Source organism: Equus asinus, chromosome 22 (genome assembly GCF_041296235.1).
Source record: "Equus asinus isolate D_3611 breed Donkey chromosome 22, EquAss-T2T_v2, whole genome shotgun sequence".
Classification (NCBI taxonomy): Eukaryota; Metazoa; Chordata; class Mammalia; order Perissodactyla; family Equidae; genus Equus; species Equus asinus.
Window position 1 is genome coordinate 53,325,675 of NC_091811.1, and position 14,370 is coordinate 53,340,044.

At 43.4% G+C, this 14,370-nt stretch overlaps 1 long non-coding RNA gene across 2 annotated transcripts; it reads right to left on the reverse strand.

Annotated features, from left to right (window-relative positions):
* Positions 1-7,666: 7,666 nt before the first annotated feature.
* Positions 7,667-14,369, reverse strand: LOC123279915 (uncharacterized). Of its 2 annotated transcripts, XR_011496825.1 has the most exons (5): positions 14,157-14,365; positions 12,327-12,464; positions 10,409-10,551; positions 9,419-9,589; positions 8,518-9,314 (listed from the first exon to the last, which is right to left on the reverse strand). It is a non-coding gene; the product is annotated as an uncharacterized lncRNA (long non-coding RNA). The 2 variants fall into 2 exon arrangements; XR_011496826.1 differs by lacking the exon at positions 9,419-9,589 and having other exon boundaries at positions 7,667-9,318; positions 14,157-14,369.
* Position 14,370: the final 1 nt, after the last annotated feature.

Consider the following 14,370-nt stretch of genomic DNA (forward strand, 5'->3'; position numbering starts at 1 on the left):
CCCAGCTCTGGCCTCTCCCAGAGAGGGTGGGGGCTGACAGCGGAATTGGCAGATGGTGCAGTGTTAACAGATGACGTGGAGAACAGAATTACTCAGCTGCTCTGGCCCTCCATCTTCCCCCTGGAAGGGCATGGCCTTCACACTGGAAAGAGACAATGATATCAACTGGGAGGGTTGGGGAGGAGAGGAGCTGCAGGGCACAGAGGACCGCAAACCAGCACAGGAAAGACCCGTCTCTGCCACCCACCAGCTGGGCGACCTCGAGCAGGTCCGCTAACCTCTCCGAGTCTCTGTTTCCTCATCTATAAAATGGGTCCATGAAAAACCCTGCCTGACCTCACTGGCTTTTATGAGGATAATGTGGCTTTACAACTTGTCAAGGTGTAAAAATGTCAGTGGTTACTTCTCAACTGTAACTGCCAGCCCCTTAGTTGTTTGTAAAATCATTTTTCAAACCTTTTCTTTCTTACAACAAAATAGCATAGAGTCGAAAACATCACAGAGCATCACAAAGCTTCGTAAAACTTTGCCTTTAGTTGTAAGTGTGTTCACATGTCCTGGGGCCAGAGGGAGATGTATTTACTGGAGGTGATGGTCAGAAAAGTTTGAAACATTCCAAGGAGAGGAGGATCTTTAGTGATATCTCCAGAAGGGAATGGTGGATGGATGGAAACCAACAACATGAAACGCACCAGGTGAAAGGGAAATGTAATGCACGGTGGACTGGGGAACCCCAGACTCCTGAGACCTGGCTCTGTGCATGGGTGGAGGGGCTTCCTTAGGACCGACCTGACTGCCCTCTTGGTGGGTAACAAGGCTCTCTCTGCTTTGTGAGATGCCTTGGGGCTGAATCCAGAGGATGCTGTTCCTGAATGCCCACTAGGCCATGGATGCTGCTCCCTCAGCATGGCCCTGAGCTGAGCCAGACAAAATGAGCTGGCCAGTGAGAACCTGGAACTCCTGTGCTGGACTCCTGCCCCTGCAAGTCCACTCAGAGTACAACAGGTGTGATGCAGTGGCAGTCAGGACCCCCTGCCTGAACTTCACCCATGACCCTCATCCCCACCCTCACCCCAGGGGCTGTAGTCCAGAGAGGGTGAACTGGGCAGAAAGGGCCCTAAATCAGTCCCAGACTTCCCTGGCTGGCATTGAGTTACGAGCTGGGGGTTTTGTGATGTAGATCATGGTTGGGGAGGAAGGGGCATGACCTATGGCAGGTCACACAGAACCCCCAGAAGGGGCCAGAGCTGGGGTCAGAGGCCACCTCCTCCATTCTCCACCCCACCCCACTGGGTCCCATCCGTGTCTAGTCCTTAAGCTGGGTTGTGCCATTTCCCCACTGACTGCTGGCCCCAGCTGTACCCGCCACCAGGCCTGTAGGGTTGGAGTAGGGAAGCTTGTGCTGGAAAAAGATCCCAAAGAAAGCGAGAGGATGAGATGACAGTACATTTGGTTCCCTAAAGGTGACTGGTCCGTGCTCCAAACCAGACTCAAGAATTTGCTGAGCTCTTTCTCTACAGATTTGCCACTGTGCTCTCCCCAAACCTCTTTGTGGATTGAATTCCACAAGTCAAGACTCCTGCAGACCCCAGCCCAAAGGATCAGATGGGGGGAGATATGGCATGACAGTCAGAGGGCAAGATAGAGAGCATCAAGCTGGTGCTCCAGACATTGTATGTTATCAGGGCTTCAGAGTGAGGTGGAGACATAGAGAAACGGAAAGATCCAGACAGTGAGATGAGAAAGATCAGAGGTTGAAAAAATGGAGAAAAGGTGACGTCAGACAGACAGCAAGAAGACAGACAGACAGAAAGCAGTGAAGAGAGCAGGGTGAAGAGAAATTGGAGTGGCCAGAACAGAGCATCCTGGTGAACCCCTGGCAGACCCCGGCAGCTAAGCGATCAAGAGGAGAATAACCAGTGCAATTCCTTTACTGTTAATCCTTAAGGCCTCCTCACTGAGACTCCTCACAGCCCTCACTGGTGAACCTGTATCACCCAGGATGTCATCCAGTCTTTTACACATGAACCAGCAACTGCCACTCCCCACTACCACAATCATCTTTATCAGCAAAGACATACACTGGGAGGGTCAAGACCCAACCTGGGGAACAGGCCAGGGGGTGGGAAGGGACCACCACAGAGTACCCCGGAGGACCAAGACCTGGATAGGGCACCTTGGAACAGGGCATTGCTGCAGGCAGAAGGCAAAAGAAACCTCACAAACCTTCTGGGTACCTAGCCAGCTTGGCTAAAACTGATCTACAGAAATAACTCCCCTGTCCTTTGGGCCCAAAATGGGACCCCACCATCCTCCACCTGTGCACCTGCCCTGCCAAGACCCTGCCTTTGCATCCACCCCGAAACCCTCTACTATACACTCAACTCTGCGGGGTGGGGATGCTCTCCAACTCCTGCCCAGGGCTGCCACCTGCTGGCTGAGAGGAGCCTTGCAGAACAGGAGCCTTGCACAGGCTGGGAGTGGTCTGTACGGGAGCAGCGGTAGCTTCTCCAGGCTTGGGGGAAGAGGATTCGAAAAGCAAAATGTGAAATCGCCTTTTACCTAGCTAGATATCCTTGGGACCTCTCAGCACAGGTTAAAGCCTCCTCTCCCTCCACAGTCATTGCTGAATGGTGCTGCGGGACCCTCCAGGCCAGCGGAGGGTCAGGGAATTCACATTTCCTGAGCAGCCGACACTGCCAGATGCAGGAGATAGAGATGACCAAAGTGGGGGAGGCAGTCGAGAACGAAATTAATGATAACTCATGTGAAAAGCACAGAGCCGAAATATGTGCCTGACACAGTAGGTTTCAATGCATAGTTATTAAAGGAGTGAGAGACAGCACTGAGGAGCGATGAAATCCATGTACAGGAGAGGTTGGGGAGGGACAGGAGGAAACGCTCAGCGGAGTCTTCCTGATTCTCTTCTGTTTTGCTTTTGTTATCAAGTAGTGATTATCTTGGTGGAAGATTCAAACATTACACAAGTTTAAAAAGCAAAATAGGAGGGTCCCCTTTCCCCTCACGCCTGTTCTCCTTCCTTAACCACTGCCAATGTTTTAATGAGCATCCTTCTTTATAATAGTCCTCAATCTTGCTGCACATTACAATTACACAGGTAGATTTAAAAACTCCTTTTGCCCAAGTTATGCCCCAGATCAATTACCTCAGGATTTCTGGGGTGGGTTCCAGGCATAGCTATTTTTAAAAAGTCCCTGGGGCCGGCCGTGGCCGAGTGGTTAAGTTCGCACGCTCCGCTTCGGTGGCACGGGGTTTTGGTGGTTCGGATCCTGGGCACGGACATGGCACTGCTCATCAAGCCACGCTGAGGCAGCGTCCCACATGTTACAACTAGAAGGACCCACAACTAAAATATACAACTATATACCAGGAGGCTTTGGGGAGAAAAAGGGAAAATTAAAATTAAAGTCCCTGAGTAATTACACCGTGCAGTCAATGTTGAGAACTACTGTTCCAGCCCTTTCTATGCATTTACAAATATGTAAGCAGGCAATCACACACATACGCACACATACCATAAATATATATTTATTACTTTGGGCTTTTTTCTCCTCAATTAACAACATGTCTTGGAGATATTTTCAGAGCAGACCATATGGATCTATCTTATTTTTTAATGGAGGCATAATCTGCATGCGTATATTTTTAAGCCCTTCCTCTAGTGAACATTTAAGTTGTTTCTAACTTTCTTTTGCTGTTATAAACAATGCTGCCAAGTATATACAGTATACCTTTGTTCACATATGCAAATACTATCTTGGGAAAGATTTCTAAAAGAATTTTTGGGTTAATGTGTATGTACATTTGTTATTTTGAAAGACACTGTCAAAATGCTTTCCAAAAATACTTCACTTTAATTTACATTCCCCCAATGGTGTAAACACTTAATATTATTAATGTATAATTTTTGCTAAACTGATGGGCCAAAAGTAAGATTTCATTATTGTTTTAATTTGCCTTTTCCTGCTTACTTGTGAGATTAAGCATCTTTTCATATATTTATTGGCCATTTGTTTCTTCTATGAATTAATTACCACATCTTTTGCCTATTTTCCTATTAGGTTTTTTTTGAGGAAGATTAGCCCTGAGCTAACTGCTGCTAACCCTCCTCTTTTTGCTGAGGAAGACTGGCCCTGAGCTAACATCTGTGCCCTGCCCATCTTCCTCTACTTTATACGTGGGATGCCTACCAGAGCATGGTGTACCAAGCGGTGCCATGTCTGCACCCAGGATGCGAACTGGCGAACCCCAGGCCACCAAGAAGCAGAACGTGTGAACTTAACCGCTGTGCCACTGGGCTGGCCCCTAGGTTGTTTTTTAATTAATTAGCATTAGAGAAAATTCTATTTCCAATGATGTGACTGGCTGGACTGTGGACTGACCTTTCTGAGTAAAACATTAAAAATGCTCGTTAAAATACAAATGCAAATTATTTTAAAAGCAGGGAAGAGTTGGCCAGGTAGCCAGAGTTTATTAGGTTAAAATCTAAGGGAAAGTAGGAACTCAGGAAAACAACAGGGGATCTGCTTTGGTCTGAGGACATTTGTTGAATCAGGCAAACTTGAGCTTCAATGTCAACAGCCTGTATCTTTGACAGAACCAAGGTGAGGAATTTAATAGATTTCTTTAAAAAGCTATGACTCCAAAGGGTACACCCTTAATGTAAGATTGAACTTGAAATAAATCCACCCCACTGTCACCCCCAGGGGACTTTAAGGAGAGCTGCCCCAGTGCTACACTGATGGAAAGGCTCTATCCCTGAGCTGTAACCACTGGCCGATCCTTAAGCTGATCTGCAGCCCAAGTTTACTTTACCTCAAGTGACCCCAAACTCTGCAGGTCAGAAATACTTGAAAGTCGTTCATGACTGGCAGTATCTCTAAGTACCTGGCAGAAGCAAACGCATATCCTCTGAAAGAAGACCTTTTCATCCTCAGCCTCAAGGAATTTCCAACAAAATTTTCCAGGGAAAATAAATAGCTCACAGTTACAAAAGGAAAAAAACCCACTAAACACAAAAAGGAAAAAAGACTATCGGCGACATCCTTTTGCCATGTAAGGTAACATATTCACAGGTTTTGGGGATGAGGATGTGACCATCTTTTGGGAGACTATTATTCCTGCCATTGCAATGGTAGTTCATTTCCGAATGCTGGAAATTATAGAACTTTAAAAAAATTAAATGGACAGAATTAACAGCAAATTTGATACAGCTGAAGAGAGAATTGGTAAACTGGAGAACAAGTCAAAAGAAATTATCCAGAATGCCTCATAGGGAGAAAAAAAGAGATGAAAAGTTTAAAAAGATGTTAAGAGATATGGATAACAGAGTGAGCAAGATAACCTATGTTTAACTGGAGTTCCAGAAAGAGAGAAAAGAAAGAATGAGACAGTGGCAGTATTGAAGAGAATTTTCCAGAATTGATGAAGGACAACAATTTATAGATCCAAAGCAGGATGAATAAAAATCCAAAGAAAGATAAACAATAAGAAATCCGTACCTACACAACAGAGTAAAACTTTAGAACACGAAACACAAAGAGAAGATTTTAAAGACAGCAAGAGAAAAAAACACAAGCTTTAAAGGAAATAAACTGAGCTCACAACAGCACAAAGAAAGTCAGAAACCAGTGGGGTATTTTCAGTGTATCACTGCACCCAGAAATTGCAAAATACACATTCTTTTCAAGTACACATGAGATATCTGGCAGAATTCGACCATACACTAGACCACAAAGCAAGTCTCAACTGATTTTAACTATTTAAAATTATGCTCTATGACCACAGTGCTAGAAATCAGCAACAAAAATATAATCTCCATGTATTTGGAAGTTAATAAATGTACTTCTAAATAATTCATTGGTCTAAGAGGATATAATAATAGAAAAACTAAAACAGTAATTAGTGGGAATTTAAAGTCTTAAATGCTGATATTTAAAGAGGAGAAAGGATGAAAATCAATTAGCTATTTGTATGTCTAAAAATCAGAAAAATTCTAGCAAACTAAACCAAAGAAGGGGATGGCCCCGTGGCCGAGTGGTTAAGTTCGCGTGCTCCACTGCAGGTGGCCCAGTGTTTCGTTGGTTCGAATCCTGGGTACAGACATGGCACTGCTCATCAAACCACGCTGAGGCAGCGTCCCACATGCCACAACCAGAAGGACCCACAACGAAGAATATACAACTATGTACCGGGGGACTTTGGGGAGAAAAAGGAAAAAAAATAAAATCTTTAAAAAAAATAAAAATAAAAATAAAATAAACCAAAGAAAGTAAAAGAAAATACATTTTATTTACTTATTTATTTTTAGGAAGATTAGCCCTGAGCTAACATCTGTGACCATCTTCCTGTTTTATATGTGGGACGCCTGCCACAGCATGTCTTGACAAGCAGTGTATAGGTCCATGCCCAGGATCCGAGCTGGCAACCTCTGTGCTGCCAAAGCACAGCACACGAACTTAACCGCTATGCCACCAGGCTGGCCCCCCTAAAAAATACATTATGCTAGATAAGAGTGGAGGGCCGGCCCTGTGGCCAAGTGGTTAAGTTCTCGCGCTCAGCTTCAGCGGCCCAGGGTTTCGCCAGTTCACATCCTGGGTGCGGACATGGCACCACTCATCAAGCCATGCTGTGGTGGCATCCCACATGCCACAGCTAGAAAGACCCACACTAGAATATACAACTATGTACTGGCGGGCTTTGGGGAGAAGAAGAAGAAGAAAAAGGAAAAAAAAAGAAGATTGGCAACAGATGTTAGCTCAGGTGCCAATCTTAAAAAAAAAAAAACGATGAGTGGAAACCAATGAACTAGAAAACAGATAAGCAACAGTGAAGCTCAAACATTCCTTGAAAAGACTGATAAAATTGTCACATTTTGGTGAGCTTGTTCAAGAAAAATAAGAGGAGGAGGCACAAATTACTGACATAAGAATAAAAATGGGGACTTACCTATATATGTCACAGATATAAAAAGGCTGTAAGAAGATATGAGCAACTGTATGCCAATATGTTTAAAAATTTATATGAAATGGATGAATTCCTAGAAAAATATAACTTACCAAAAATGACTTGAGAAAGAGAAAATAACAAATAGCCCTATTACCATTAAAGATAGTGAGTTGGTGGTCAAAAAATCTTCCCATTCATAAAACTGCAGCCCAGTTGACTTCACTAGAAAGATGTAACGAATATTAGGAATAAATATTCCTAATCCCCTCGCAAACTTTTCCAGAAAAGAGAGAATAAGAGAACACCTCAATTTATTTTGTGAGGCTTTTTTGTGAATTATTTTATGATATCAAAACTTGACAAGGATAATAAAAAGTAAAAATTATAGGTCAATCTCATTCATGAATATAGATGCAAAAATCCAAAAGCATTTATAGATAAATGATCAAAATTAGTAAGAAAGCAGCCGGCCTAGTGGTGTAGTGGTTGGGTTTGCACGGTCTGCTTTGGTGGCCTGGGGTTCGTGGGTTTGGATCCTGGGCGCAGACCTACACACCGCTCATCAAGCCATGCTGTGGTGGCATCCCACATACAAAGTAGAGGAAGATAGGCATAGATGTTAGCTCAGCAACAATCTTCCTCAAGCCAAACGAGGAAGATGGGCAACAGATGTTAGCTCAGGGCCAATCTTCCTCACCCAAAAAAACAAAACATCAGTAAGAAAGTTTACAAAGATTGTTTGAAACAAAATCAATATGCAAAAACATATTAGAATACAATATAAAATATAAAGTAGAATATAGAAATATCTGGTTTTTATATTCCAGGAACAAGCACTTAGGAACTATTAATAAAAATTAATAAAAGGCTACTATTTACTTACTATCAAACATGTATTTAGGAATAAATCTTTCAAAATATATATAATAGTCTGTTAGTCAATCCCATATCAGTATTTGAACACACTGAAAAACGCTGACTTCTTACTCTCATTCACTGAAAATCTGCCAGGTGTCTGGGGGATTACCAACGGGGCAACTTAGTGACTCAGGTTGTTTTCATCCTGTGGCTCCACCATCTTGATGGGAGGCATCCTCCCCCATCACCAAGGCAGGAAAAGAGTTTGCTGGAGAGCCTGACACCAGCAAGAGAATGCACTGGTTCACAAGGGACACGTGTCAATTTCACTCACAACCTATTAGCCAAAATTAGCCACACAGCTCTGCCTAGTTGCAAGAGAGATGGGGAAATATAATCCTCCCGTGTGTCTGGAAGAAAACAGAAGAACTGGACAAGGGTGGGCACAATAAGCCTCGAGCACAGACTTTTCGGGAGAAAATTATAAAACAGAGAGGCATTAAAGAACATCTAAATAAACAGAAGATATACCATGTTAAGGATTCAAAGATTCAATATTATAAAGGTGTCAGTTTTCTTCAACTCGATCTACAGATTCAATGGCATCTTGATCAAATCTCAACACTTTTTTTTTAGTAGAATTTGATAATCTGGTTATCTATTGCTGCATAACAAACTACCCCCAAACTTAGTGGCTTAAAAATCATTTTATTTTGCTCACAATTTTGTGGGTTAGGAATCCAGGAAGGAGTCAGCTGGATAATCCTTTCTTAGAGCGTCTAATGTGGTTGCAGACAGGTGTTGACTACAGGACTGGAGTCATCTGAAGGCTGGCTGTCTAAGATGGCGCCCTCACATGATGCTGTTGAATCTGGCTGGAGGCTAGAAACACAGCTGGAGCTGTCAATTATAGCGTCTACAAATGGCCTGTCTATGTGACCTGGACATCTCACAGGATGGTGAGGGAGTAACCCGAGAGGGAGTCATTTGAGAGAGTGTCTGGAGAGTGAGCTTTCCAAGAGACCAAGGTGGAAGCTGAAAGGCATCTTCTGACCCAGTTTCAGAAGTCACACAGCACCGCTTCCACCATAAGTCACTAAGACCAGCCAGATTCAAGGGAAAGGCAAATAGACCACCTCTCAATAGGAGGAGTGTCAGAGAATTTATGACCATCTTCACTTTACCACAGTTGACAGATTTAAAATTCCAGTAGTTCAAAGGACCAAGAGTAGCCCAGACACTGTTAAAGGAGGAAAATAAAATGGGAATACTTGCCCTAGCAGCTATCGTGGTTTATTTTAAAGCAACAGTAATTAGGATAGTGTCCTTTTAGCCTGGGTATAGACAAATAAACCAGGTGCCTTCTCTGTGGTTTCTTCATCTTCAGTGCATGGCTTCTACCTCATGGTCCAAGATGACTGCTCTAGCGCCAGACATAACTTCTGCAGCCAGCAGGAAAGATGGTGGAAGATGAGAAGTGCACACTCCTGCCTAATTAAGGATACACAGTTGACAGATTTAAAATTCCAGTAGTTCAAAGGACCAAGAGTAGCCCAGACACTGTTAAAGGAGGAAAATAAAATGGGAATACTTGCCCTAGCAGCTATCGTGGTTTATTTTAAAGCGACAGTAATTAGGATAGTGTCCTTTTAGCCTGGGTATAGACAAATAAACCAGGTGCCTTCTCTGTGGTTTCTTCATCTTCAGTGCATGGCTTCTACCTCATGGTCCAAGATGACTGCTCTAGCGCCAGACATAACTTCTGCAGCCAGCAGGAAAGATAGTGGAAGATGAGAAGTGCACACTCCTGCCTAATTAAGGATACTCCTGGAAACTGAACACACCCCCTGCACTTACTTGGAGTTAGTTCAGGCCAGAGCTTAGTCACATGGTCATACTTACTTCAAAGATGGCTGGAAAATGTACTCTCTAGCTGGGTAGCCTGTGCCCTGCTAGAACTCAAGAGGGCCTATTACATATAGCCCACAACACATGAAGAGATCCAGCACTATCAGTTATTAAGGAAATGCAAATCAAGACCATGACGAGATACCACTCTACAGCCTTCTAATTGGTAAAACTAAAAAGTCTGACCATGCAAGTGTGCAAGAAGATATAGCCCCACAGGATCTCTTTTACATTACTGGTTGGAGTATAAGTGGCACAAACAATTTGGAAAACAGTTTTGCATTATCTCCTAAAATTGTATAATTAAATGATTTTTGACTCAGCAATTCCACTCCTAGGTATATGCTCAACGAATATACACGATTGCATAGACAGTCTTGCAAGAGTGTTCACAGCAGCACAATTCATAGTAGCAGAAACTGGGGAACAACTCAAATATCCACCAATAGGGCAGGTGATAACTGTGGTATATTCACACAATGGAGTATTACAAAGCAGCCAAGAGGAATGGACTACAGCAACACACGGCAATGTGAATGAATCTTAGCGATATGGTATTCAGTGATAAAAGCAGACAGCAAAAGACTACACAAGGCATTGTAATCTTTTAAATAAAATAACTCAAATTACAGAGGGAGAGAGAGAGAGGGCCCCTGACGATGGTTTGACTTACCATTTTTCAACTTAACGATGGTGCAAAAGCAATACGCATTTAGTAGAAACCATACTTCGTATTTTGAATTTTGACGTTTTCTTGGGCTGGCGATATGCAGTCTGATCCTCTCGCGTGACGCTGGGCAGCGGCAGCCGCAGCTCCTAGGCAGCCCCGTGATTACGAGGGTAAGCAACAGATACACTTACAACCATCTGCACCCCTCCAACCATTCTGTTTTTCACTTTCAGTGAGTATTCAATAAATTACATGAGCTATTCAACACTTTATTATAAAATAGGCTTTGTGTTAGATGATTTTGCCCAACCGTAAGCAAGTGTTTTGAGCACATTTAAGACAGGCTAGGCTAAGCTATGATGTTTGGTAGGTTAGGTGTATTAAATGCTTTTGTGTGTGTGTGTGTGGAAGATTAGCCCTGAGCTAACTACTGCCAATCCTCCTCTTTTTGCTGAGGAAGACTGGCCCTGAGCCAACATCCGTGCCCATCTTCCTCTACTTTATATGTGGGATGCCTACCACAGCATGGCTTTTGCCAAGTGGTGCCATGTCCGCACCCGGGATCCAAACCGGTGAACCCCAGGCCGCCAAGAAGTGGAACGTGCGAACTTAACCGCTGCACCACCAGGCCGGCCCCTTCAATGCATTTTCAACTTTCAGTATTTTCAACTTATGATGGGTTTATCAGGATGTAACCCCGTCATAAGTCAAGGAGGGTTGTATACAGGTAATGTATACACTTTGAAGGAATACCTAAAGATGGAGTAAAGCAATCTGTAAAGGAAAGCGACAAAACAACGGACATGAGATTCAGGATTCTAGCTGCCTCGGGTGGAGACAGACGGAATAAACTGGGGAAATCGTGTTAAGATGTGGTGTATTGTCAAGTTCTAGCTTTTGTTTTGGGGGGAGGTATTATAGGTTCTTATTGCTTTATTAAAAATAATTAACTAACTAATAAACTAAAAAAAAGCAGACTATACAGGGACCAAAATGAGAATATGTCATGAACTGGGGATTATGATTAATCTGATTCATATAGGTCTAAGAAAGAGAGAAAAAGAAATGCATCTATATCAACAATAAGCAAAAAAAAATATGAGACTTGAGCTACAATAACAGGACAAACTATAAAGAATCTAGAAATCAACCTAACAGTGAATGTATAAGACCATTCTGGAGAAAAAAGTTTAACACTTTTTTTTTTGAGGAAGATTAGCCCTGAGCTAACATCTGCTGCCAATCCTCCTCTTTTTGCTGAGGAAGGCTGGCTCTGAGCTAACATCCGTGCCCATCTTCCTCTACTTTTTTTTTTTTTTAATATGTGGGACGCCTACCACAGCATGGTTTGTCAAGCAGTGCCATGTCCATACCCAGGATCTGAACCAGAGAACCCTGGGCCGCTGAAGCGGAACAGGTGCACTTAACTGCTGCGCCACCGGGCTGGCCCTGGAAATTCTTCTTAAACAAGACCCAAAAGCACAAAGTATAAGGAGAAATTTTGATGACTTTAACCACACCAAAATTCAAGATTTCTTTCAATGAAGTTCACCACAGATAAAGCTAACAGAAAGGTTTATAACATTGCCATTTCTAAAACCTATCTGACAATGGGTTGATTATCTAGATTTTTAAGAGGAACTCCTGAAAAATCAGTAAGAAAAAGACAGCAAAGTCCAACAGAACATTGGACAAAGGCTATGAACAGGCGATTCGAAGTCAGGGAAACAAGAATGGCTATCAGGTATGCAGAGAGATGCTCACCTTGTTGATAATTAGAGAAATCCAGTGTAAAATCGTAATATCACTTTATAGTTCTGCACCATCAGATTGACAAAAATTAGAAGGCTGAATAATTACAAGTGTCGACAGGATGGAGGGAGACTTTTAAGAACTGCTGGTGGGAGTAACCCGACAGTACCTGGTCAATGAGCATGTACGTGCCCTATGACCCAGCAGCCTCAGAGACGCTCTCTCGCAGGTCCACGACTAGCCATGAACAAGGACGTTCAGCGCAGTGTTATTTGTAGCAGCAGGAAGTTGGAGGCAACCTAGATACCTATCACCAGAAGAATAGATAAGTAAAAGGTGATGGATGCACACTATGGAATTCTACGCAGCAGGAAGAAGGGCAAAGAAAGAGGTAAAAAGGTACGCCCCACATCTTTTATCAAGAGAGCAAAGACTTTTCCAGGAGTCTCACTCATCAGACTACAGCTTTCATTTCATTGGCCAAAACTGTATCACATGGTCATACCTAACTGAAAGGTGACTGGAGACAAGTGGGGTTATAGATAGGGATTGTGTCATCTAACCAGCGATGTCTGACACACAATCTAGTAGATTTCTTCTAATTGCTGCATAGAATTCCGTATGTGCATTCACCACATTTTACTGTGATAGCTAGAGGTTCAGCATCCATCTTGTGACCATGGGGAAAAGTGGAGAGACTCCCAGAGAAGGCCCTGACGTCATCAAGTTACATCAACACCAACAGCTTCTTATCCCTGACCGTGTTATCTTGTGTGAAGAATAAACTTCTATTTGTTTAAGCCACATGTATCAGTCAGGGTTCAAGTGCAGACAACAGAAATAAGTCTGGCTAGTTTAAACACAACGAGATGGCTGGTTAGTTTAAGCATACAGAGATGGAGAAGCAGGCTCTAGGTCCGGGAAGAACTCCCAGCTTTGAGAGGCACATGACCTCTGCCGTGATTGGGAAAACAACAGTCACTCCTACAGGAAGCTGATGAATCAGGAAGCTGCTCCCCAGAGCTCCCCCCGCCCCCCGCATCTGTCCTGATCTGTGACAGCAAAACGGATGTCCCGTGCTATTTAGCTCTGTTCCAAATTTATGTCTTGCACAAGAACAGAGCCTAAATCACAGATTCCTAGCTCAAGGGGATCTGGGAAGTGTCATTTTAGCTTTCCAGCTTCTGCCGTTCAGAAAAAACACTAAAAGAAGCTTTGGGTTGAAGCTTAGCAGTGGGTCCAGCCCAGCAGCCAACCATGAGCTCGGCTTCTGGTTACTTACAACCAAAGGCACTCCTAATTGATCCACGTCCTATGCACAGAAAGCAACAAGGACAGACCTGCAAAACACTGCACCGAGTGAAAAAAAACACACAGATGAGCTCTGTAACGCAGTTTACAGGTGTTAGTGAAAACATACACAAATCAACACTACCTTTTACAATGAAATGTGTATTTTCAAGGATACATAAGTGCGGAATTTACCGTAAAGAAAAAGAGAAGAACAGCTGTAGAGATCAGGGATGAAAGAGATAAATTAAATAAAGTAAAATAAAACAAGAGAGAGAGCTTGTACAGTTTGATGGTGGGAGTGATATAAACAGCAATTTGATTGGCTCAATTTTCTACACCTGAGATCCAAAACAATCCATTAAATTTAATATTAATTTAAAGACTAGCTTCAAATAATTTATTATTAATTTAATAATAAATTTAATTTATTTAAATTAAATTATTTATAATTATTAAATTATTAAATATTGATGCAATTTAAATATTTCATATTTAATTCACCACACCAAAGCTAGCCCATTGAACTTAATATGTCATCATTTCTGTACTCCTACTTAGGCAATGTTTTATGTTTTAATTTCCCCGGAATTTCAAAAAACAGGTCCAGGTAACCCCTAGAGACCCACCCGCCCCGAGGGCTCTGTAGTCCCGGCCCCCAAGAAGCGAGATGCCTGCGCTGGCGCCCTCTGCCACCCCCGCCCCTCACCAAGCTCCGCTCCGCCAAAGGGGAAGGGACCTCCGGCTTTCGGGGCTGGGTCCGGAGACCTCACGATCCTCTCGTCCTCCAAGGCTCTGTTTCTGGCGCAGCGGGTCTCCCTAGAAGACGGAAGGTGGGCGCGTCTGGGGGAGAGGAGGGTCTTACTCTCAGAGCCGCCCCCGCGGGGCGGAGCCGCCGGGCAGTGCCCAGCCCGCTCTGGGCA